We start from the raw sequence: 25,239 nt of genomic DNA, 5'->3' as shown, positions 1-25,239 counted from the left end.
GGGACCTGGAAAGTATTATCCTAAGTGAAACAAGCCAAGCAGAAATAGACAAATACCACATGATCTCACTTATATATGGAATATAATGAATATAACAGTCTGAGGAATAGGGTAGACCCAGAAACACGGATGTAGGGTACAGACTGACAACCTTTAGAAGAGGGGGTGGGGGTGTGGGAAGAGATAAACCACAGAACTTACATACATGTATGCGTAACCAATGGACATGGACAGCAAGCCGGGGGTGGGGTTGGGGGGATGGGGAGAAGGGTGTCAATGGGGTAACAAAGGAGAAACATCTGTAACAATAAATTAATAAATAAAAACAAAAAATAAATACAAAAAAAAAAAAAGAATCCATGCTCTTAACCATTTGTCTCTTACTTTCTAGAGTACTAGCTTTTTTTCTGTATTACATTACAACATTGAATGTCAAATTCAGTTGGATACATAAAACATATGCATTTATGTTTAAAATTCGGAACCATTAAAGTGAAGGATATTCAAAGTCAATCAAGAACAAAGGTAACAATTGAAACAGGAGTTCTGATCTGTGGCCTTGAAGACCAAGTAGGATCAAGAATCTTGAGATTTGTGGACATTGCAGTCAGAAGGAACAGGGTGAGGAGAGCATCAAGAAAAGCAGAAGCAAGTTATATTCAAGAAACAATCATTTGAGTTGAGAGTACTTGAAGAGAGAGTTTTGAAAACATTCACTTTTGGAAGGATTTAAAAGCCAGACCTTATGTTTGGGTTTTATTTTGTAGAGAGTAGGTAATCATTGAATGTTTTTTTGAGCAGGGGAAAACTACTAAGATTTTATTTTATATGTAAGTATGTATGTAAATCTGAAGGCTAAGTTAAACTGCAGTGTAATTTAAATATGTCTAAACATACTGAAGCTTAGTCTAGTTGGAACCAGATTGAAATTTATTCTTTTGTACAGCCACATATTAAGGTATGTTGGAGGTGTGTTATAAAATAATGATTTTAAAATATGCAGTTAGATACAGGTAAAGAAATGTATTTGATTATATCTAAAATGATGTGCTTCCTTTCAAAAACATCATTTGTATGAAGCTGGGGACATGATAGACATTTTAATTACTTGCCATATACAGTAGTTCAGAACAGCTAATACTTTTTGAGTGCTTACAACGAAGTTATTTGCCAGATGCAAAATAAGATTTGGTCATATTTTCAGTCTCTTTTTCTTCCTAATTGGTAAACATTGGAATGCTCTAGTATTCAGTCCTCTACCCTCCTCTCTTTTTTGTCTGCTTTCATTAACTGAATATATTCTCAGCTAGTTCTAAGGCTGTATTTGATCTCTGCTTTGATGATTTCCAGTTTTATATCACTCATCGCAGTATCTTCTTTTAACTTCAAACTCACCTATCCAGTTGCCTTCTACATATATCCATTTTGATTTCTAAAAGGAATATCAGACTTAATGTGTCCAAAACTGAACTAGACCTCTCTCTGCCAAACCTGTTTCTCCTCTAGACTTCTCTTAGAAACTTACATTACCATTCACCCATTTCTTAGACCAAAAGCCTAACTGTTGCTTTCAGCTCCTTTCCCTCACATTCCACTTTTAGAGCATCACCAAACAAGTTGGTTTTATCTTCAAAATATACTCTATATCCAGCTACTACTCTCTACCTCCATTACTACTACTACAGTTCAAGGCATTATATCTTGCCAAAACTGTTGTAATATAATAGTCTCCTAATAATGCTTTTCTCACAGTCAGTTATCCATGCACCATCAAGAAATCTTAAACAATAAATGTTACCTCCACTACTACCTATTTGTAAACCTAATGGATTTCTGTTAAATTCAAAATCCAATCTCCTCACTATGATCTTGCCTCTAGATCTCTGACCTCATTTCCTACTTTCCATCTTAGTTACTTTGCTCAGACCATACCAGCTTTCTTGCTGTTTCTGAAATATACCATACTTTATATGATATATTGCTTTAGTGTTGTTCCCTTTACCTAGAATGTTCCTGTTCTGGATATCTATATGGCTTGCTTCCTCACTTTATCCAGTATCCAAAAATCTTTTTCTGACCTATCTAAAAATTCTCCTTACTCTGTCCCTACCCAGCAGTTCTTAGAGTTATCAGTCAGAGTTCATCGGGGTTTGTTTGTTATCCCCCTTGTCTGCTATATTCTTCTTTGACCATTACTACTTGCTTATTCTTATGTTATCACACATTTATCAAATCACTATTTGTATCATTTCTCTCCTGTGCCATAAAGTTCCAAGATAGGGACTTTTGTCTGTGGTGTTCATAGCTGCATCCCTAGTGCCAGACTGATAGTTATACTGTTGTAATTAACCTGGATGATGTAGGGAAGGTACTTGCCTGTCAGTCACACCTGGGATCAGGTCACTGGCCAGAGTAGGTATGGCCACTGCAAGTTTGGGAAGATTTCAGATATTGAAACTCCTAAACAAGGGAGTTCCCTCTCTTGCATGCTGGGCTCCTAGCTCTCTCGTTGCAGGGGGGTGTACTCCCCTGCATTCATCCACATGGCTCATGGCCATGTGGACCCCACACAATGGACTGGTGGACTGGAACTAGCCTCATGCTGTGCTCTACCCAACTCTACCATGGAATGGAAACTCTGGACATTGGCTTTGTTCCTAGCTCTGTTTAATTTCTGGCTGCACCTCTTCCAGGACCAGTTTAAGGGAAATGAGGCTTTGAAAACCCAGGGATGTAATTCCACGCAAATAAAGCTTTCTGTCACATCTTATCCTCTCATGGGGGCCTCTGGAAACGCTTATTCCAGGGGTTCTCCAAGAATTCCACTTCCACTAGCAGTGGAGAAATTCTATCTGTCCATTTCTCTGATAGCAATAGTAGACACTCAGTATCTACAGTACATCAAGGAAAAGAGTCTCAGAAACAATACAGATTCTTTTTGCTTTATTAATCTAAAATAAAAGGCAAAAGAAATTGCTGGTCTCCCACATTGATTGCATTTTTAGTGTCTTTGATAAAATATAAAACAAAAGGCTGTTATTAATTCAATAATGCTTTGATAAGTATGTATTTTGTTAACAACAAAATGCATTCAGAAAAGTAGTGGCTGTATATGCAAGCACAATTTTATTTAATTTATAAACAGTGCTCATATGGATTTACTGACCTTGTAATGACTGAATTTCTCTAAGGAATTATGGCCCATAGATGTGAACTCCTGATATAATTGACTCATTCCTAATCAACTTTAGATTTGCATTTAAATGGCTTTTTAGCATAATTACTCTACCGAAGACCGTTTGATATAACCGGAAAAATGAACCAAAACTGCCCTTGGATTTCCAAAGAACTAAATTTATTTGACCTAGGTATTTACTATTTTTATGATTTTGCTTACTTAACATCTTAGAACCTCATTTATGACATAATGTATGTAGGTATAATTATATGAAATTATTTTGTTAATGTTTCAGCTACTCAATCCCTATTTCTTTTTCTCCTTAATGTATTAATACCACTGTTCTTTAGGACTTCATCTTTCTTAATTTATTTCTGTCTTTGCTGTGGTTACAGCTTTGCAGACACACACAAAAGTGTCCTGTCATCTTTGTTCATGGACCAGCAAAGCAAGCCATTAATTATGTTCTGGTTTTAGTTCATAGATACAGGGAACTTGTTCGAGCTCTCAGATATCAATTACTCTTCTGTTTTATTTATTTCTATTTTTGTGGGTCTTCAACATGCCAGACACACAAATAGGAGTCATGAAATTTCAAACCACTTAGGATATAGGCATTAAGAAAGTTGTGTTTGCATTCACCCAGCAAACATTATTGACTGCAATTTAAGGAACAGGCTGATGTTAAGAAAAAGATGAATAGGCTCCATTTATTTGCTCAAAATATAGTGGGTAAAATGCCAAAAAATTATAGTTTATAAACAGTGCAACTTCAGCACTGATGATGTTCCTAACGTTGCCTGGGGCTTGTAGGATGAGGTAAGGGATGCCTTAAAATTAACTAGATTGAGTATTGCAGGAGGACACTCTAGGCAGAGGGCATGCTGTGCTTAAGACGCATTGATATGTATGTAATGATTGATCAGTCAATCTGGCCAGAGCATAGTTTATGTGACAGAAAATGATGGCAGGGGAAACTGGAAAGGTTTGGGACTAGACAGACCCTCAGTGATCTTGCTTGTCATCCAGGAATTTGAAGTCTTCAGTATTGTCAGTGGAAAGCCATCAAAGGTTTTAAAACCAAGAGAAGATGAAGGAAGTCTGGCAGCAGTGTAAAGGATGGTTTCTGGTGGAAATGATAGTATAGGGGGATGTTGATAGTAAGGTGAGTTAAAAGGTAGAGATAGCAGTAGGTAGTGTGATGAAGTGAAAAGAGCCTGGGCTTTAGAACCACAGGCCTGGTTTGAAGCGACTAGGATCTGCCTCATTGTAGTTGTATGAAAAATGTAGCTGTTTTGATTTTTAGTTTCTTAAATGTACTAGGTAGTAATGATACGTGCGTTACAGTGTTCATCTGAAGATTTTGTTATAATGGGCATGAAGTGTACCTGATTAGTTTAACTTCTTAAAACATTTTAATCTGTACTTATACATTAAAATTTTTATATTTTATTTTAAAATTTGGTTTAACACACAGAATCTTCCTAGATAGCTAAATAAATCTTGGAAAATCTAATAATTAAACATAAATGTGATTATTCCTAAATTATGTAAATATTCTAATGCAGTATGCAAACTTAATAAGTCTTCAGCCTATAACCACAAGACTTAGCTATTCAACTCTATATTTTGAATTAGAATACAAGTTTAAGAAGCCAAATTCTCTTAAAACATTACAAATATTAATCAAATATGCACAATTATTTTGTTAAAAGCTTTGAGAGATAATTTACACACCTTACAATCCACATATTTACAGAGTTGTGCAACCATCACCAAAATATAATTTTAGGATATTTTCATCACCTCAAAAAGAAATGTGTTCATTTGCATGCAGTCATTCCTATTTTTACTCCTAGCTCTAGGAAACCACTAATCTACTTTTTTTCTATAGATTTGTCTTTCCTGGACCTTTCCTGTCAATGAAATTATATAGCATGTGGTCTTTTATTTCTGACCCTTTTCACTTAGCATAATGTTTTGAAGTTCATTCATTCATATTGTGATATTCCATTATTTGGATATATTAGATTTTATTTATCCTAGATTACTTCTTAATACAAAATAATTAAAAGTTTAGTTCTCTTAAATCATTACTATACTTTATTCTTTGTTTTCAAAAAAGTGGCCAGACTGGTATAGCTCATGCACCAAGAGGTTGGCGGTTTGATTCCTGATCAGGGCACGTACCCAGATTGTGGGCCCAATCCCCAATGGGGGGCATGTAGCAGGTGGCCAGTCGATGTTTTCTCTCATTGATGTTTCTATCTCTCTTTCCCTATCCCTTCCTCTCTCTAAAGTCAATAAAGAAAAATGTTAAAATAAATAAATAAATAAATAAAAGAAGTGAACTAAGTTATCATAATTCAGAAAAAAGAATAACAGTAAATCCAAAGAAAATATAAAAATAATGAAACTTAAAGTGAAAATAAATGAATCAGAAAACAAAGATGTGATATAGAAGATTTTAAAACAAAGTGAATTTTTTTTTTTTTTTTTAGGGAAAAATAAAACCCAAGAAAACAAACCTGGCAAGATTGACCAAGGAACAAAAACAAACACAAATAGCCCTGGCCGGTTTGGCTTAGCGGTTAGAGCATTGGCCTGCGGTCCAGAGAGTCCCGGGTTCAGTTCCCGCTAAGGGCACACACCCCGGCCCTGGTTGAGTTGTGCGGTGGCAACCACTCGATGTGTCCCTTTCACGTCTGTGTTTCTCTCTCTCCCTCTCTCCCACTCTATCTGAACAAAAAATGGAAAAATGTCCTCGGGTGAGGATAAACACACACACACACACACACAGATAAATACTATTGCCAAAATGAAGACTATAACTATAGGTAAAGAGGAGATTTAAAAGATAAGGGGTTTAGGCCCTGGCCAGTTTGGCGTAGCAGTTAGAGCCTCGGCCTGCAGACCAGAGAGTCCTGGGTTTGGTTTCCGCTAAGGGCATGTACCTCGGTTGCAGTTTGTCCCCGGCCCTGGTTGGGATAGTGTGGGTGGCAACCAGTAGATGTGTCTTTCTCACATCGATGTTTTTCTCTCTCTCTACCCCCCCTTTCTCTCTCCCGCTCTATCTGAAGATAAACAAGAAAATGTCCTCAGGTGAGGATAAAAAAAATAAATAAAAGATAAGGGGTTTAGAGAGAGGTCTGGCTCTTGATGGGGTAGTGTGGGTATCCAGAGATAAGGGATTTAGTCCTGGCCCGTTTGGCTCAGCAGTTAGAGCATCGGCCTGCGGACCGGTGAGTCCTGCGTTTGGTTCCCGCTTATGGGCACGTACCTCGGTTGTAGTTTGTCCCCACCCCAGTTGGGGTCGTGTGGGTGGCAGCCAGTCGATGTGCCTCTCTCACATCGATGTTTATTTCTCTCTCTCTTTCCCTCCCTCTCTCTGTCCCGCTCTCTCTGAAGATATATGTAAAAATGTTCTCAGTTGAGGATTAAAAAAAAAAAAAGATAAGGGATTTATAGCAGCATTATTTACAATAGCCAGAAGGTGGAAGCAACCCAACTTTCATACATTGATGAATGGATAAACAAAATATGATGTACGCATCAATGGAATAGTATTCAGCCTTAAAAAGGAAGGGTATCCTGTCACATGCTACAGTATGTCCTCAATAAACCTTGAGGACATTATGCTAAGTGAAATAAGCCAGTCACCAAATGACAAATACTGTATGATTCTACTTGAGAGGTAGGTACTAAGAGCAGCCACATTTACAGAGACAGAAAGTACATTGATGGTTGGCAGGGCTGGGTATAGAGAGAACAGAGAATTATTGTTTAATGGGCATTGAATTACAATTTTGAAAGATGAAAAAAGTTTTGGAGATGGTATAATGTAAGTAGTATATTTAATGGTACACTTAAAATGGTATATTTTATATTATGTATGTTTTACCAAAATTTTTAAAAAGATAAGGGAAAATACTATCAACAACCAGAAAGATAAGGGAAAATACTATCAACAACCAGTACACCAATAACTTTGAAATTCAAGAAAAATAACACTTGCCAAAAGCCAGTTCAAAAAGGAATAAAAAGTTTGAATTGTTGTGTAAGTATTAAATAAATGTAATAGTTAAAACTCTTCTTGCAGAAAAGAACCCCAGATGGTTTTACATGTGACTTCATCTCCACTTTTTTTTTGTAATCCTCACTCAAGGACTTTTTTTTTTTTTTGGCGCATTTATCTTCAGAGGGAGAGAGGGAGGAAGAGAGAGAGAGAAACATCTACGTGAGAGAGACACATCGACTGGTTGCCACCCGCATGACCCCAACGGAGCCAGGGACAAACTGCAACTGAGATAAATGCCCTTAGTGGGAACCGAACCAAGGTCTCTCTGATCTGCGGGCCGACGCTCTAACCACTGAGCCAAACTGGCCAGGGCTCATTCCAACTTTTAAGAAAGAGAGCAGCTTCCCAATTTTCTGTCACCTTTTACAGAAAATAGAAGAAGAGAGAATATATCCCAACTCTTTCTAGGAGGCCAGATGCCAAACCCAAACAGAAATAAGAAAAAATGTTATGTCTCTTTCACTCATGAAATAGATTACCCCATAGTAATAGAAAAATTCTTTATTGTTTTGTTTTATGCTTATATCTTTGGATTTTTTAAATATTGTTATTGCCACCTGTTGTATTGCTCTTTTCTTGTTTCTTTTCCTCATTTTTCTTAGATCTTTACCTGCCTCTACAATGTCAACATATCTGTGTCACTTTTAAGTACATGTATAGTTTAGCCCTGATGATTTTTTTCTCTTTTATTTAGTTAATTCAATTAGCATATATTGTGCCACATACATGTTTGGTATTATTTCTGAAATTATTTTTTGTGTTTCCTATTTAGTGTGCTTGCCTTTTATTTCGTTTTTAATTTTTTTTACTTTTAAGTTGACCTTTTTTATTGTTACGCCCTCTAGTGATTTAGAAATTCTTCATCTTGCCCTGGCCGGTTTGGCTCAGCAGTTAGAGTATTGGCCTGCGGTCCCGAGAGACTCGGGTTCAGTTTCCGCTAAGGGCATGTACCTCAGTTGTAGTTTGTCCCCGGCCCTGGTTGGGTTGTGTGGGTGGCAGCCACTCGATGTGTCCCTTTCATGTCAGTGTTTTTTTTTTCTCTCTCTCTCCCTTACACTCCATCTGAACAACAAAATGGAAAAATTTCCTCAAATGAGGATAAAAATAATAATAAATAAAAGAAATTCTTTAGCTTTACTCATACATTTTAAGCAATTTTATTTTAAGTCTACATTTTATCAACATAAAACATTAATGAGTTCAAACAGCTCCTTAACCTCACAAACACACTTGATCTTACTTTAACATATTTTAAGCATATTTTACTCTTCTTCACCTAAGGTTTTGTTGTAATAATTTGAGATGTTATTCTTAAATCTTAATTTTAAAAATTATATTGTGCTTATCTATTTAAAGAGTCCTTATTCATTATAGTAAACTGAAACCCGGTATTAGTAATAACTACTTACACTTCTCTAATAACTGATATATTGCTTACCATTATATATATAAATAGTATTTTCCCCTTTTGGGGGTCTTTGTTCTGAGTCATTTTTTTATTTAGCTGAACTACTTTTTGTTGTTGTTAATCTTCACCCTAGGATATTTTTCCATTGATTTTTTTTAAATAGAATGGAAGGGAGGGAGGGAGGGAGAGAGAAAAACATTGATGTGAGGGAGACACATTGATTGGTTGCCTCCCACATGACTCCTACTGAGGCTGAGGATCAAACCTGTAACCCAGGTATGTGCCCTTGACTGGGAATCGAACCTTCAATCCTTGAGTCCTCCGGCCAGTGCTCTAACCACTAAGCAAAACCAGCCAAGTTTTACAAGATACCAAGGAACCTTAATGTAAAAATTGCTAATTTTCTGATAATGCCTCCTAGTTTTTCTTCAGCACCTCTTTTTTTTTTTTTATCCTCACCCGAGGACACTTTTCCATTTTTTGTTCAGGTAGAGCGGGAGGGAGAGAGAGGAAGAGAGAGAGAGAGAAACATCAATGTGAAGGGACACATCGAGTGGCTGCCACCCGCACGACCAACCAGGGCCGGGGACAAACTGCAACCGAGGTACATGCCCTTAGCGGGAACCGAACCTGGGTCTCTCAGGACCGCAGGCCGACGCTCTAACCGCTGAGCCAAACCGGCCAGGGCGGCACCTCTTTGTCTCTCAAATTGCTAATCTCTACACTGGTTATCTCAGAGGAGAGATTCCTAAGACCCAGAAACAATTTTTTATTCCATAATATTTTTCTTTATTTTAAAAGCACAGGTCGGCCCTGGCCAGTTTGGCTCAGCAGTTAGAGCGTTGGCCTGCGGTCCAGAGAGACCCAGGTTCGGTTCCCACTAAGGGTGCGTACCTCGGTTCCAGTTTGTCCTCGGCCCTGGTTGATCGTGCGGGTGGCAGCCACTTGATGTGTCCCTTTCACATCGATGTCTCTCTCTTTCTCTCTTCCTCTCTCTCCAACTCTGAACAAAAAAATGGAAAAATGTCTTCGGGTGAGGATAAAAAAATAAAAGCAATAAAAGCACAGGCTGTATTGCTTACTTTAGTTAACTCTGTATTTGATTTGTTCCTATCCTGTTAACTTTTAATGACCTGCCTTTCCCTCTTTAGTTAGAAATGGAGAAGAGATTCATATTTAGATGGAAGAGGGAAATACGTGAGACATTTTAATCTTCTTTTGTTTTTGAGAGCTTTCTGATTAAATCAGAGACTCAAATCAGGCTTGTTGAACCCTAGTATAAGAGAAACATTGTGGGCCCTGGCCGGTTTGGCTCAGTGGTTAGAGCGTCGGCCTGCGGTCCAGAGAGACCCGGGTTCGGTTCCCGCTAAGGGCATGTACTTCGGTTGCAGTTTGTCCCTGGCCCTGGTTGGTCGTGTGGGTGGCAGCCACTCGATGTGTCCCTTCACGTCGATGTTTCTCTCTCTCCCTTCCTCTTTCTCCCTCCCATTCTATCTCTACAAAAAAAATGGAAAAATATCCTCGGGTGAGGATAAGAGAAACATTGTGGGAAAGAGGAAGACCTTCCCATCCTTTCTGGAGCATTAAATCTCTTTGAGAAGAGAGGACATAAATGTATGAAAAATAAAATAAAACAGTTTAGATAGCCTGTAACAATTTAATTTACAGAGTGCTTAACATAGACAGTGCTTTGCACATAGCAGAAAACATAAGGCAACTGACATTTATTTAAAAGGGGGAAATTATATATGAATTCTAAGGATGAGAAAACTGGAACCAAAGCTCCATGAGGGCAGGCACCATGTCTGGTTTGCCACTGCCTACACAGTGCCAGCCACTGTTCCTGGGCGGAAGGCAGGCTCTCAGTTAATGTATGTTGAGTAAGTGAATATGTATTTTTTAACAAATTGAGGAGTGCGTTGAGGAAGATAATTTATTTAGGCAGAGATGAGATGCAAAGGCTTGAGAAAATATTAGGAGGGAGAAATGATAATTGAATACGTTAGAACACCAACCTGACTGAACCTGTGACAATGAGCAGAAGGTTCAGTGAAATAAGGCTGCTTTTTAACAGTAGGTTGGGATCAAATTATAAGTTATTTTGATTGCTGGGTTTAGGAATTTGGAATTTGTCTTTTAAACAATGTAAATTTTTTCTTAACAGATGGTAGCATTGTTAAAGCAGTGCTTTGGGAATACAGTCTGAAGACAGTGCAGGCTGCAGTGAGGAAGAGTCTGGAGACCAGCTTTGAGACCAGTTGTAATGTTGGATAGGAATTCTTGGAAAGTGGTCATGTCCAGTGAAATTATTAATATTTCTTTATGTGTAATATATAAAGGTGCTTTTTAAGCCCTAGTGATTGAACATAATGACATGGCTCTCTTTTTCAGTATTTATTTAATTTTCCATGGCATTTTGTTATTGATCTTCATGGCTTTTCTATGAGATCATGGTATAAATTTTGAATACATTTGTTCATCCTTATTTGCCTTTTGTTAATGTCAAGCATGGCACAGGAGACATTCCTTGTTGCTATGCAACTGCTAAATTCAATATTTAATATTAATAAAACTGAGTGGCATTAAATTTGTTTAACAGACGGTAACAAAACATGGCCTTACAGTGTCAAATCAATAATATTTGTGAGGTTTAATGTATTGTTACAGATATCAGCCAAAGAATGACTTTTTAATAATATTTTGATCAAAATTAGTTGTGGTGAAATCTTTACATTTATGACCAAATTTTTTCTTGTTTCATCTTGGTCTTCCCTTTTTACTGCTTTTTGATCTGTGATTTGGTTTTTGTTACTGTCTATGTGTTATTGATGAATTTCTTATTCTGTTTTCTTACTCTTTCAGGTTCTATTATCCTTTGTAATTTTCTCTTCCAAAGCCTTTGTTTTTTTCTTGTTTGTTTCCCAGTATTATTTCTTGCTGTATTTACATTTTTCCTTTTGAAGAATTTATGTTTAACATACAAGTTTAGAATTAATTATAATTTCTTATAAACCCAGGTGAAAGCATATTAGATTTGCTCTTCAGGATAAGAGCCACCTGTAATCTCCTTTAGCTATTTGCAGTGTGTACTTGGTACTTTCAAGATATTGAAATATTTGTAAAATCAGTTCTTTTGGGGGTAGGGGAGCCAGAAGGCCTTTAGAATTGGAGACAGCCTGTGAGATTTTTTTTTTTTAAGACCAGTGTTAAGAATATCTAGTTTGCAGAGATAGATAGTATCTAGCAATTCCTTCTCATTCTCTTACCCACCATCACCTCCTCACCCACAAAACCCCCAGTGCTACTCTTTCTTCTTCCTAGTATGGGGAAGACAGGCTACAGTAATTTAGTAGAAAATGTGTTAATTATAGCAGGCAAATAATAAGCAGATAGCCCCCATTTTCTTAGTTTGATCTTGCTAATATTCTTGGAATAATTTTGATGGGAAGAACTAAGGAGGTTTGAAAAACAGTTGCTCCTTAATAATAAGTGGGAAACCTGGAATCTAGAAAACAGTATATAAAAATCAACTCTCTAACTACAGTGTAGTTAACACAAACTCTAGAGATTACTCTGTTAAATTATGGTTGAGCCCTGGCCGGTTTGGCTTAGCGGTTAGAGCGTCGGCCTGTGGTCCTGAGAGACCCGGGTTCGGTTCCCGCTAAGGGCATGTACCTCGGTTGCAGTTTGTCCCCGGCCCTGGTCGGTTGTGCGGGTGGCAGCCACTCAATGTGTCCCTTTCACGTTGATGTTTCTCTCTCTCTCTCTCTGTTCCTCTCTCCCCCCCACACACTCTACCTGAACAAAAATGGTGAGGATAAAAAAAAAAAAAAAAAATTATGGTTGAATGCTAAGGACAAAGACATCCCTAAAGTTACAATGTTATTCTTATAACCAGATAAAATACTGTTTCCAAGGACCATCTTATCTGACCCCTTGCCTTCCAAACCTTTTATTGTGATTGAACTTGTGGTAAAGAAATGCTACCTGTGTGTGGACCTCATGTATCTGTCTGGCTATAGTTATTTAGTTTAGTTAGTTATCTTGGAGGGAGGGAGGGAGAGAGAGAAAAAAAAAACATCGATATGAGAGAGAGACACCTGTTGGTTGCCTCTCACACACACCTGGACTGGGAATGGAACCACAACCTGGGTATGTGTCCTAACCAGCAATCGAACCTCTGCCTTCTGGTATACAGGACAACACTCCAAATGAGCCACACTGGCCAGGGCATGACTGTAGTGTTTTTAATTGTTACTTCACACCCTTTTGAACATTAGAGTACTTTTTAACAATTAAAAATTAGAAACCCTTAGGTGATAGCAGATTACGACAAAATACATAATGTCCATAACTACTAGGAATTCAGTTAACACTTTTTGTTTTCTTAATTATAATGACATTTCTATGCATTGAAAACATAGTATGTACGTTGAATGCACAAGACATACTAATTCTTTGTAAAGGTCACGATTAAAGTACATATGGATTCATGTACCCCTTGTAATCATTTGAGCTCCCAGTGAGGTGCATGACACACAGTTTGGGAACCCCTGCTCTAATCCATTATTTCCGTCACGTTGTATAAAAGGACAGCCTGATTCCCTTCCTCTTTTTTCCTCCTTACTCTTTTAATAACCCATAGAAAACAACAAGATGGCAAAGATACTTTTTAATTGTTTTTCATTTCGTTGATCATCAATATTTGATTAAATAAATCAGGAACATTTTGCATGTGTTTGATTTTTCTACTTTATATTGGCACAAGGTGATGATAGTTTAAACATTTATGTAAAGGTATATTTAAGTTTTTTCTCATATTTTTGTATGTATAATTAGTGGTTTCTAACTTTATAAAGGAACCAGTAAGTAGTTAAATTGTGGCGATATGAAATATCACAAAGGTGTCTGTTAAAATATTATGTAATGGCTTTTTTTCTATAGTGATACAGATGTTCTCAGTGAAGATTTTCCTTCAAAAAAACTATTAGCTTGAAAATCTGTTGTCTCAGTTGATGTTTAGAAACGTTATTTTGATTAATCTAGAATGCTATGGAATGTCTTATTGGCAAAGACGCCTTTAAAAATCAAGTCTGAATGTTTATGTAAAGAGGTGTTTGGAATTTTGGGAGATGGTAAGAGAATGCATGAGTTTCCATTTCTTCATTAGTTATTTCTAGTATTGTCTGTTTTGTATTGTTCTTGAATGTGCTCTGAATTTGTATTGAATGTTAATCGTTGACAAAAATGCAAAGCCGTTTTTTTAGATTTGTCATTGACACTCTTTCCATCGCATCTCTTCCATAATAATATGGGGATCCTTGAGAACTGGAAGAAAACACCATCATTTTTTTTGTAACAGATTAATATTAAATTACAATAGGGAATATTGTAATAATGGATCTTTTTTCATCCTTTCAGGGTTTGAAAGTATTCTTGAAGGGCTGTTTGGACCTGCATTTTTAAAAGATCTCAGTTTATTTAAAGGTATTCAAAATCTTTTTTTTGGTATTTAAAAATCATCTTGGTAACATGATACCTTGGTGATTTAAGCCTCTGTCTCCTTCTCCTTTTTTGGTGATTTAAGCCTCTGTCTCCTCCTTTTTATTCACAGTTTATGTGGGTTAAAGCTATATCCATGTAAACATCTTTTTGTGTTTAGTTGATAATGCAAATATATGTACAAATAAGTATATTAACAAGTGAGTAGTTATTGTTAAGATTTTTTTAATACAAAGAAGAACCTTTCTACTACTTAATAAGAATTTTGTTGTTGTTACAATATTTTTGACATTCTCATTTGTTTCCTGAAAAATCCTTATTTGTGACTCTTAATTTGTTACTCCTACTATTTTTGCAGACTGTGAACCTGAAAGCATTTCTGATTGGACTTTTGATGAAAATTGTCTATTCTGTTGCTTGAGAAGAGATAAAGTAAAGGTAACCAAGAAACTCATGAAACTTGTCTAGTGTAGTATTTTAGTTTTTATTTGTTCAAAATTTGATTACTTTATTAGACACTTGTAGGAAAAGGAAGGTATGAGCCTGTATTTATAAAGGATTTGATAATAACTCAGTTTGCAATTTAGTATTTCTAGTCTGTTGATTTTGCCTATTGAGAAATCTATATTCTAACATGCATTGTTTTTATTCATATAGTTCACTAGGCAGAATAATTAACTGGGTTCAAATCATTATTTTAAATATGAAATGTATGGTAATTCAAGTAATGGAAGTCATTTGTACAAAAAGAACAGCAACATGGATCTGAATCAAGTAGTTACTAATCATGTAGATTTATGATAGACTGGTTTATGCTTTAATATAAGATGTTTCTTCATAATATTTTAGCATGAATACTGTTTATATTCAGTTGCAGAAATTGGCTATACCTTTGGGTTTGTATTGTTTTATTGCTTTCTGTTAAATAAATAGAATTTTGGTTTAGAAACATTTCAATTGTTAGAAAAAAATTTATTAATAATGGCTTTCTTTCTTATGTTTCTTTTCATGGTACTTCTGTTCCCTGTTTTAAGGCTTTGGAAACATTTTGAGTTCCTTCTGTCTAACTTGAAGTGATTGACTAGGTTCTATCAGTTGTATCCTCATACTGAATTTTATTCTTTTTTTTTTTCTTTCCACATTCATTACTGTAGTTTAAACCTTTAGCATTATTTCTGAACTACTGAAATACCATGATTGGTCTCTCAGTTTTCTTCAGTCTGTTAAACACTACTATAAGGTTATAGTCCTTCCCCCTAACCCTTACCTCTCCATAGTGTGGGAATGTTACACTGTAGTGAGTCTCCAGTGACCTTCTCATTGTCTCCTGGATTTATTAGCCTAACGCTTAGTGACTGAGTAACCCTCCACAGTTCAGTCCATTTTCTTTCTAATGCTATCTCACTAGTTTTCTATATATTTTGCTTTTAGCTAAACTGGTCTGATCATTTGTATTAAACAGCATGCTTTTACTATTTGGACTACAGCATTGCTGTTATTATTCTCAATAACTTGAATTTCCTTGTTCTTATTGCTTGTTGTTCTTGTTGCTTGAGCCCCCCCTTGACATTTTGCCCTTATTGCTGTTCAAACCTTCATACTGTTGTAGTAAATATTATCTATACCAATTACTTGTCAAGTAATACTCTGTATTATTTCGTCCATTCTTTTCTCCTTTTGAATCTTGTGTTTCTGACTACATTGTCAACCTCTGAAGGCTGTGAAACATTTTGTATGCTTCTTTGAACCCTATGGCTTCTTTGTAGTTAATGTAGCATCATTTACCATTATTGGCAAATTGCATTAAAATCTGAAAGCAAGTTTAAGAGCTTTTTAATGTTCTGTTTTTTTGCTTACTGCATGAAAAAGTTGTTGTTGTGATTATTCATGGTGGCCTGTTTTCATTGAATTAAAGAGGAAAGTATTTTGAAATTTAACATAGTTTGAAAAAGAGAGACCAGAAAATTAAGCAACCGCCAATGAAGTTGAAGTTCACCATTTTAAAGTGTGTGTGTGTGTGTGTGTGTGTGTGTGTGTGTGTTTGCATGTTGTGACTATTTATTGAGCAAGACATTTAATAAGTGTTTTGGTAGCATAGAAGAAGCAACTTAGTTACCTTTTTTCCAGGGTATTATAGGGTGTAAAGCCCTTCTATGTTCAATAGTTGAGTACAGTACATTTTTGTAATGTGATAGAGTTTTCCATTGCTATATGAGGGTAAAATATTGTATACGTATTTTTAGAAGAAAATACATAAATAGCAAGGCATGGAATCATGTAGCATTTAAAACAGGTATTCTTACTGTTTGTAGTTCTACAATTTTAGTTGGTTTTCTAATTAGAAAGAATATTTCCATTTGATAACAAATTTAATTCTAGGAAAGCTATTTTTCTCCATTAGACACTTCACTACCTATACTTGGTGTTTATTTTTTTCAGAGACAGCCATAACATTTATAATAGAAAATAGGAAAAGAAAGATCTTAGAAAATGTAAATTGTCAAGTATATATTTTTAGTGTGTTAGAGTTAAAGTTTTTGTGCTGGAACTCTTTGCTGGCACTTGGAGCATCTCATCTGAAGACTAGACTCCACTGGGTTGAGGCTTGCACTAGATGGCTTAGGATTCCAAAAAAAAGAAGGCAATATCTGGAGAGTATGGTAACAGCCAATAGGTGGCAGTGGAGCGTGATGTTGGAATCTCAAGTTTGAGGTTGGCATTCTGAGAAAATCTAGATAGATAATGTTTTGAAAAGCTGTTAGAAATGTTTGTCTCATATTTGAGAAGTTAAGCATTTTTTTTTTTTTTTTTTTTAGCTATTTGAATTTTTGGTGGATACTGAAGCTGTTAAAAAGGATAAAATAAATATATTATTTACATTTACTTTTTAAAAATATGTAGGTAAAAAATACAAAGTAGAGATTCACCTAGAGATTAGTAAAGCAGTTGTTGATCTGCACTTCAGGATCCTGCAACAGTTAGAAAATACAGTTGACCCTTGAACTGCACTGGTTTGAATTGTGTGGATCTACTTATACATGTATTTTTTTTCAGTAAATACCTGTACTGTTTATGATCTGTGATTGGGAGTCCACTGACTATGTGCATTTATCTACACCATTTTATATAGAGGATTTAAGCATCTGGGTTTTTATATTCATTGGAGGGGAGGGGGCTCCTGGAACCAATCCCCTGCAGATACCAAGGGACAACTTAATTTTTGAGGGAGCAAGAAGTTATATATGGATTTTTGACTATGGCTGTAGGTCAGTGCCCCTAACCCCTATGTTGTTCAAGGCTTAACTGTAAGGGAAAGGTAACTAACATTTTTTGAGCATCTACTGTGTGCCAGTTACTTATATATGCTCCCATTTAATTCTCACAACAATCCTATAAAGTTGATTAAAGGCATCCCAGTTTTATAAATAAAGAAGTAGGAAGAGTCAGAGAGACTAAGTTATGGGAAGTCAAATAGCTGGGATTTAGTCCATGTTTTTAGAATACATGCATTTTGATAACAAAGCTAGGAACAGGAATATAGAAAGGGGAGAGCAAGAATTAAGTAGGACTTGTAATTTCTCAGTTTGAAAGAGAGAGAATAAGAGTATAAGTGGACATGAGTGTGTTTGAAATAGACACTCTCAGCTGTGCTAGGAATCTTAGTAAGTGAATACTTGCCAGCTGGGCTTGCTTTCTTCTTTCTTTCCTTCCTTTTCTGTTGGTTGGGCACATAGTAGGCACCCAGTAAAATATTTACTAAATGAGTAACAAAGAAGTCAGGAGGCTTAATATACTGGAGAATTGCCCATCCAGTGTGGCTCATTGTTTGATTGTTGACCCATGCACCAACAGGTTGCCAGTTTGATTCCTAGTCAGGGCACATGCCAAGGTTGTGGGCCAAATCCCCAGTGGGGGACATGCAGGAGGTGGCCAATCGATGTTCTCTCTCATCGATGTTGCTATTTCTCTCTCCCTCTCCCTCTCCCTCTAAAATCAGTAAAGAAAACAAATTTTTTAAAAAATATACTGGAGAATTATAATATTAATAGCTAACTGTTTTGAGTGCTTACATGTGCCAAGCATATTTACTCATGGACTTTTATACCTTTTTTTTTTTTTTTAGCATTTTATTAATACTTTAAAAAAAATAATTTAGACATAAAACAGTCGCAAAAATAATTCCTGTATATCCTTTACTCAGATTCCCCAAATGTTAACATCTGTGTAACCAAAGTACAATTATAAAAATAACGAAATTAACACCAATGCAGTACTATGTAATCGGCAAACCTTTAGAAATTCACCAGTTATCCCAATAATGCCATTTTCCTGGTCCAGAACCCAATCTAGCTCACACTTTGTATTTAGCTGTCATGTCTCCTGAATCTTCTTTAGTCTGGAATGGTTCTGTTTTTCTTTGCCTTTCATAGTGTTGACATTTTTGAAGAATACTGGCAAAATGATTTGTAGGCTGTCCCTCAATTTAGGTTTGTCTGATGTTTCCTCATTATTAAATTTAAGTAATGCATTTTTTGGCAAGAATTCTGCAGAATAGATATCATGTCATCCTCAGTGCACCATATCAGGAAGCATATGGTTGATGTTCACTCGTATCACTTAGTTAAGGTGGTATCTTAAGTTTTTCCCTATTGTACTTAGCAGGAACCGAACCCGGGTTTCTCTGGTCAGAGGGCAGACGCTCCAACCGCTGAGCCAAACTGGCCAGGGCTTCTCTGTTGTACTTAATAGGTATACTGTGGAGAGGTACTTTGAGATTATGTAAATATCTTTTTGTCATCGTACTACTTACTCATCTATCATACAGTAATTTTAGCATCCATTGATGAATCTTACTTGAAAAACTTACTGCTGTGATAATGATTAAATGATGATTTTCTATTTTCATTATTTTTTCTGCCTCTATTAGTTGTAATTCTACTATAAGGACCAGCTTTCCCTACTCCTCCATTTATACATATATTTACCTACCAGTATAGACTCATGGATTCTTATTTCATTCTATGGACTGTGATTCATTATAATTATTGTTTATTTTTTACTTGAAATTGTCCTAGATTTGGCTATTGAGAGCCCTTTCAGATTGGCTCCTTATCTTTTTTGACATGTTTCTATAATTTGTCTTTAGCACTTCTTTATTTTTTGGTACCCAAAAATATTCTAGGCTTATTTTTGCTTTTCCTGTCCCAACCCTGGATTTCTTTAAGGAACCCTGATGTCTTTTTTTCCCTTTTCTTTATTGATGTTAGAGAGGAAAAGAGAGGGAGAGAGAGAGAAACACCAGTGAGAGAGAACATTGATTAGCCGCCTCCTACATGCCCCGCACTGGGGGTCAGGCCCACAACCTGGGCAAGTGCCCCGACCGGGAATCAAACCTGCCACCTCTTGGTGTATGGGTCAGTGCTCAACCACTGAGCCATACTGGCCACACAGGCACCCTGGTTTTTTTATTTGGAGAATTGTATAAGAAAGCAAGGTTTGGGCACTATGTGTGTTCATTGGTACTAGATTGGCATTGCTTCTAAGCCAGTCAGTTGTCTGAGCTAGGAAATGTGTATGTTCGCTTCTTTCTTTCTTTTATTTTTTATCCTCACCCGAGGATATTTTTCTATTTATCTTCAGATAGAGTGGGAGAAAAAGAGAGGGAAAGAAAGGAAAAGAGAGAGAAAGATTGACATGAGAGGGACACATTCACTGGTTGCCTCCCGCACGACCCTGACTAGGGCCGGGGATGAACTGAAACCGAGGTACATGCCCTTGGCTGGAATCGAACCCGCAACTCATTGGTCAACAGGCTGACACTCTACAGCTGAGCTGAGCCAAACCTGCCAGGGCAATTTTTTTATCTGTTAAAAACCATCTCATGAGGCTTTTATTGATTGTAGGATTATGTTGATAATATAAAAAGCTGATCCAGTAGTGGTAAGAGTGTATAGAGAGATAGGAAGAATAAAAAATTACTGTAAGTATAAATATCCCTAAAAATGGACTAATTCTAAGTGACAAAGTGATCTGTGGTATGGCTCTTCTTGTGTATGGCTGAGCTAGAGTAGAAATAGCTGTTGTAAAGAGCAAGGATTTTTTAGTAATTAATGATAATGGTAGATAGGATGTTATACCAAAATGTAAAATGTGTATGCTCTTAAAAAGTTTATTATAAGACTGTTAGTGCCCAGCTGGTGTGGCTCAGTGGTTGAGCATCAACCCACGTACCAAGAGGTCATTGGTTCAATTCCCCATCAGGGCACATGCCTAGGTTGTGGGCCCAACCCCTAGTGGAGGGCATGCAGGAGGTGGCCAGTCCATGTTCTCTCTCATCAATGTTTCTTTCTCTCTCCCTCTCCCTTCCTCTCTCTAAAATCAATAAAGAAAAACAAAATAAGACAGCTAGTAAGTTTTGTATTTGAGTAATATATTAGGAGAGTGTTTTAAGAAGGTAGGACTTGAGCTGCAGTTTTTAAAAATAAGTTTTTATTGATTTTTTTTAGAGAGAGGGGAAGGGAGAGACAGTTAGAAACATCAATGTGAGAGAGAAACATTGATCAGCATGCCCCCTACTGGAGTTAAGCCCACAACCCAGGCATGTACCCTGACGCGGAATCAAATTGGGACTTCTCAGTCCATGGGATGATGCTCACTCCACTGAGCCACACCAGCTAGGCTTGAGCTGCATTGATAAAGAAAACCTAGGTCTGGATAGGCAGAGATGAGAGGGACACATCCTAGGTGGAGCAGAGCATTTATTTTTTTATATTTTTTAATTCTCACCTGAGGATATGTTTTTACTGACTTTTGAGAGAGAGAGAGAAACATTGACGTGAGAGTGTAATATCCATTGGCTGCCTCTTGCACGCCCCCTACTGGGAATTGAGCCCACAACCTAGGCATGTTGCCCTGTCCGGAAATCAAACCTGCAACCTTTCCGTGCATGGGACAACACCCAAACAGCTGAGCCACAACGGCCAGGGCTGCCTGTTTTTAAATCTGATTGTTACAAAATTGTATGAGTTTGTTTTAATATATTTTGGGTATTAACCTCTTATCAAATATATGATTGTAGTTATTTTCTCCTATTCTGTAGGTTGCTTTTCATTTTATTGATGATTTTCTTTGCTGTGCAGAAGCCTTTTGGTTTGATGTAGTCTCACTTGTTTATTTTTGCCTTTGTTGACTTTGTTTTGGGTGTCAAATCCAAAAAAATCATCACCAAGATGGATGTTAAGGGGTTTACTACCATCTCTGTTTTCTTCTAGGAGTTTTATAGTTTCAGGTCTTACGTTCAAGTCATAAATCCATTTTGAGTTAATTATTTAAAGTATGTTTTTGTTGATGTTTTAGAGAGAGAGAGAGACATCATATGGCTGCCTCCTGTACACCCTCCACCAGGGATCACGCCCACAACCTGGACCTCTCAGTCCATGGGGCGATGTTCAATCCACTGAGCCACACTGGTCGGGCTTGAGTTAATTTTTATGTATGGTGTAAAACAATGGCCCAGTTTCATTCTTTTGCATATGGCTGTCCAATTTTCTTAACACCATTTATTGAAGATACTGTCCTCACTCCTTTGTCATAAATTAATTGACTATATATGCCTGGGTCTGTTTCTGGATTCTCTATTCTGTTCATTTGATCTGTGTGTCTGTTTTTATGCCATTTCCATAGTGTTTTGATTACTATAGCTTTGTAACATAGTTTGAAATCAGAAAGTGTGATACCTCCAGCTTTATTCTTCCTCAACAGTATTTTTAAGTAGGGAAAAAATTACCAAATAAAGTCTAGATTTTTTAAAATGTTATTTTTGCCCACGTCATTTATGTTTTTGTCCATGTAAAATACAAATGTTTTTGTATTTGTTTTTTTTTGTATTTTGTACTTGCAGTTTGAATAGGTAGACATTGAGCTACTTTCCAACACTGATTTTCTACAAAATCTGTTTTTGAAATCTTGCTTGAGGAGGTTTTTCCCCTAGCTTTATTGAGGAGGAGATTCTTACAATTAATCAAAACCCTGAAAAAGTTTAGAAATGCCTAGTTATACAAAACTTTATTAGAAAGAGTCATAATACATTGAGGTCTTTAGTGTTTCATTTGAATATCTTGTATTAAGTCAGTCTTTCATTTCTTTCTGGCCATGGTTACTTTTTTGTTGTTTCTTATGAATCGATATTTGCACATTAGGCTGTCTTTCTCTTTGTTCTTTCCCTTCTTTTAGAAATATTTGTTCTGCTTGTCTCTCTTCTGGTCTTTTATTAGGTTTCTGTCCTTTTTGAAATTGTTTGCATTTATCTGTAGATTGTGCCCTTTTTTTTGTATTTTGGTAAAATATATACAACATAAAATTTACTCTCTTAACCATTTTTAAGTGTATAGTTCAGTAGTGTTAAGTACATTCATAATTCTATGCAACCAATCTCCAGAACTCTTTTTAGCATGTAAAATTGAAACTGTATACTCATTATTCCATTTCCCCTTCCTCTAGGCCCTGACAACCACCATTCTGAGTTGACTACTCTGAGTACCTCATATAAGTAGAATCATAGAGTATTTGTCATTTTATGGCTTATTGTACTTAGCATAATGTCCTCAAGGTTTAGTCATGTTGTAGCATATATCAGAATTCCCTTTTTTTAAGTAAGAATAGTATTTCATTGTGTATAGCACATTTTATTTTCGTCTAACAATGGACTCTTGGCTTGCTTCCACCTTTTGTAAATAATGCTGCTATGAACATTGATGTACAAATATTTCTTCAAGACCATACTTAATAATTCTTTTGGTTGTATACTCATAAGTGGAATTGCTGGGTCATAAAAGAGTTCAATTTTTAATTTTTGAGGGATCACTACTTTTTTCATATTGCCTGCACCATTGTGCACTTCTACCTACAGTACACAGTTTATCCACATCTCTGCCAACATTTGAACATTTGTTTCCTTCTGTTTTTTGTTTTTATAGTAGCCATCCTTATAGGTATAAGGTAGTGTCTCATTGTGGTTTTCATGTGCATTCTCTATTGATTAGTGATGCTGAATATCTTTTCATGTGTTGGCCATTTGTATATGTTCTTTGGAGAAATGTCTGTCAAATCCTTGGCCTATTTTTAAATCAAGTTTTTGTTGTTTAGTTTCTGGCTGTTAACCCCTTATCAGATATATGGTTTGCACACATTTTGTAGGCTGCCTTTTTACTCTGTTGATTATGTCCTTTGATACACACAAGTTTTAAATATTTTTTCCAGCTTATCTATTTTTAAAAAAATTTTCACCTGATAACATGCTTACTTATTATTATTATTATTTAGAGAAATGGAGAGGGAGACAAACATTGATTGGCTCCTCCTGCACGTCCCCCACTGGGGTTCAAGCCCACGAGCCGGGCATGTGCCTTGACTGGGAATCAAACTGGCAACCTGTCAGTGCACAGGATGTTACTCAACTGAGTCACACCAGCCAGGACACTTACTACTAATCTTTTTTAGAGAGGGGGGAAGGAGGAGGAGAGATATATATATTTAGAGAGAGAAACATCAGTGTGAGAGAGAAACATCAATTAGTTGTCTTCCTGTATGCAACCAGACTGGGGATTGAACTGGGGATCGAACCTGCAACCTAGCTGTGTGCCCTGACTGGGAATCAACTGACAACCTTTCAGTGTACAGGATGACTCTCCAACCAACTGAGCCACACCACCAGGGCCAATTTATCTATTTTTAATTTTGTTGCATGTTCTTTTGGTGTCAAATCCATTGTAATTTCCCCCTATGTTTTCTTTAAGGATTTTATAGTTTTAGGTCTTTGATCCATTTTGAGTTGACTTTTATATATGGTATAAGGTAAGAATCCAACTTTATGGTTATGGATATGGATAGTCAGTTTTCCCAGCACCATTTGTTGAAAAGAATGTCAACAACTATGTATTTTACTGTTACTTGTATGTCAAAAGTGCCAAACACTGTGGTTGAAATACTGTGAGTGATTAAAAAGAAGTTTTAGCCACAGATGCTATTTTCAAGAAATTTATAGGCTAGTGGAGGAGGTAAGAAATACATACATATATAAGTAAATATAATAAGGGTTATAAAACCAGTGCTGTCATATAAAGTGCTGTAGGAGTTTAGAAAAAGGCAAGATTACCCTCAGCCGGGCTTTATGATACTATTGCCTCAAATATGTCTTGGCATCCTTGTCAAAAATCATTTGACCTTTTATGTGGGGGGGTATTTCTGGGCTCTCTGTTCTATTCTGTTATTCTATGTGTTTGTGTTTATGCCAGTATCATATTGTTTTGATTACTGTAGTTTTGTAATTAGTTTTGAAATTAGGAAGTGTAGTATCTCCAACTTCCTTTACTTTTTCAAGATTGTTTTGGCTTATTGGGGTCCCTTGAAATTCCATATAAGGCCCTGGCTGGTTTGTCTCAGTGGTTAGAGCGTCAGCCTGCGGACCCAGAGAGACCCAGGTTCGGTACCCGTTAAGGGCATGTACCTTGGTTGCAGTATGTCCCCGGCCCTGATTGGGGTCATGTGGGTGGCAACCAGTCAATGTGTCTCTCTCACATCAGTGTTTCTCTTTCTCTCTTCCTCCCTCTCTCCCTCCTGCTCTATCTGAAGATAAATGTAAAAAATGTCCTTGGGTGAGGATTAAAAAAAAAAAATTCTATATAAGTTTTAGGATGGATTTTGTTCTTTAATTTCTGAAAGACATCACCTAAGGCAATAGAAACAAAGGAGAAAATGAACACATGGGACTACATCAAACTCAAAAGCTTCTGCACAACGAAAGATACAATCATCAAAACGGAAAGGCTACCCACTGTATGGGAGAGCATAATTGCCAATGATATATCAGACAAGGGGTTAATTTCCAATACATATAGAGTGCTCATACAACTCCACAAAAGGAAGACAAAGAATCCAATTAAAAAATGGGCAGAGGAACTGAATAGACACCTCTCTAAACAGGACATACAAATGGCTAAGAAACATATGAAGAAATGTTCATCATCACTAACCATCAGAGAGATGCAAATTAAAACAACAATGAGGTATCACCTC

General features: G+C 36.5%; 1 protein-coding gene across 1 annotated transcript in view; it reads left to right on the top strand.

The window, feature by feature from the left end:
• Positions 1–25,239, top strand: part of LCOR (ligand dependent nuclear receptor corepressor) — a 143,267-nt gene that overhangs the window by 57,813 nt on the left and 60,215 nt on the right. The window contains exons 3-4 of the mRNA XM_036265619.1: positions 14,086–14,151; positions 14,525–14,604. The gene's annotated coding sequence lies outside the window, so the exon portion shown is untranslated. The remainder of the gene's footprint in view (positions 1–14,085; positions 14,152–14,524; positions 14,605–25,239) is intronic.

Source organism: Molossus molossus, unplaced genomic scaffold (genome assembly GCF_014108415.1).
Source record: "Molossus molossus isolate mMolMol1 unplaced genomic scaffold, mMolMol1.p scaffold_m16_p_17, whole genome shotgun sequence".
Classification (NCBI taxonomy): domain Eukaryota; kingdom Metazoa; phylum Chordata; class Mammalia; order Chiroptera; family Molossidae; genus Molossus; species Molossus molossus.
The sequence above is the reverse complement of the archived record's forward strand: the minus strand, read 5'-3'. Positions and strand labels throughout refer to the sequence as shown.